Source organism: Bison bison, unplaced genomic scaffold (assembly GCF_000754665.1).
Source record: "Bison bison bison isolate TAMUID 2011002044 unplaced genomic scaffold, Bison_UMD1.0 scf7180017864180, whole genome shotgun sequence".
Taxonomy (NCBI): domain Eukaryota; kingdom Metazoa; phylum Chordata; class Mammalia; order Artiodactyla; family Bovidae; genus Bison; species Bison bison.
Window position 1 is genome coordinate 8774602 of NW_011494752.1, and position 1755 is coordinate 8776356.

At 54.2% G+C, this 1755-nt stretch overlaps 1 protein-coding gene across 3 annotated transcripts in view; it reads right to left on the reverse strand.

Annotated features, from left to right (window-relative positions):
- ATPAF2 (ATP synthase mitochondrial F1 complex assembly factor 2) overlaps positions 1-1755 on the reverse strand; it is a 12062-nt gene that overhangs the window by 7164 nt on the left and 3143 nt on the right. The window lies entirely within an intron of this gene.

Genomic DNA, 1755 nt, shown 5'->3' on the forward strand with positions numbered 1-1755 from the left:
GTGGGGTGGGAGTGGCTGGAGGCAGAGATGGATGACAGAGCTTGAACCACACAAAGCTGCCGGGATAGCGAGGTCTCCCTTGAGGGGGTCTTCGTCCTCTGCCCACCTCCTCTGCCCTGGCCAGGCCACTTCTGCACCTGATCAGAGATGTCAGCCAGTGGGCTCAGGGCTCTGCTGGGGGAAGGAACAAACTTGCTGAGGACCAGCCCCCTCCCAGGGCAGGACTCAAAAGCCACCCTGCTCATGAGGTACGTCCTGTCTCATGGGACGACGGACACTAATCTAGGCGAACAAAAAAGCAACCGTGGACGCCAGAGGACCAGACAAGCTGCAAACATGCACCGGGAAGGCTCGTCTCGTCTGGGCTAGAGGAAGACCTCCTCACAGCCAGATGGCACCCAAGAGCCGCAGGAGAGTGGGCAGGCCCACCTGCACTGGTGGCTTTCCAGGGCATGGGGGTGGGGAGTTTCCAGGAGAAGGAACCGTTCACAGGAAGGTGCTGGGCCTCAGAGAGCGGGTTTCAGAGCTAGGAAGGTGGTGGGCAGGGTGAGCCTGCAGTCACAGGGCAGAGGATGGCTGGAGAGGCCCAGATCTGGGGAGGACCCTGGCAGGTCACCACAAGGAAGGCTGACAGAGTAGGGAGTCACATTAGGGGTTCACACAGGCGCGGAGAACAGGATCCGGAAAACTCAATTGGTGGAATCCACACTCCCCAATTTCAAAAGACAGAGGTTTTCTGCCTGGACCCTCCCAGGTCCAGGGTCTCATGAGACAAGTCATGAGACCAGGAGCCCGTGAAGCACCCCCATGTTCAGTGATGAGGTGAGCTGACAGCAATGGAAACCCCATCGTTGGAGATGGGAGAGACAGGCTAGTCACACTGAACCCTTATTTTGAGCACAATCACTCCCTTTACAGAATATCTGTTTCTATGACAAAACCACACGTGGTACCTTTTAAATGGCAATTTTAATGACTATGCAGATACAAAGAAATGCGAATGTGGAGAAGCACTGAATTTTAAAAGCTGGGCAACAGAAAACTGGCTGTATAGGCAGAGAACGCTAACAAGCGGCTGTGAAGAGAGCACAAGTGGAAATTGATGTCCATGGGGCCCCTTTTCCCTGCAAGGTTGCTCCAATCCATATAAAGAAACAGGCGATTTTCTGTGTCACCTCCCCCGACACTCCTTGTCCTGTCCCAGGCTCCCTGGGCCAACTAGTGCTCTTTTCATCAGCCTCAATCTCTGGGCAGGCCTTTGCTCGGGACAGAACTGCAACCCCCACAATGCACCGCGAGCGGAGGCCGTGCCTCCTCCGAGCGGCGTGACAGCGGTCTCTTTCTAAACAGCGCCACCTGGCGGGCCTTACGCCTCACAGCTAGATTTTGACTGCCCACAATTCTGGGGCGGCTCTGGACTAACTGGGAGGGCCAAGTATATAAAAAACCCTCTCAACTCAATAATAAACAGACAAGTAACCCAACTTAGAAATGGTCAAAGCATCTGAATGGACACTTCTCCAAAGAAAATGCACAAGTGTCCAAAACGCACCTAAAAAGATGTTTTTTGACATCATTCATCCTCAGTTCAGTTGCTCAGTCGTGTCCGACTCTTTGTGACCCCATGAATCACAGCACGCCAGGCCTCCCTGTCCATCACCAACTCCCAAAGTTCACTCAAACTCACGTCCATCGACTCGGTGATGCCATCCAGCCATCTCATCCTCTGTCGTCCCCTTCTCCTCCTGCCCCCAA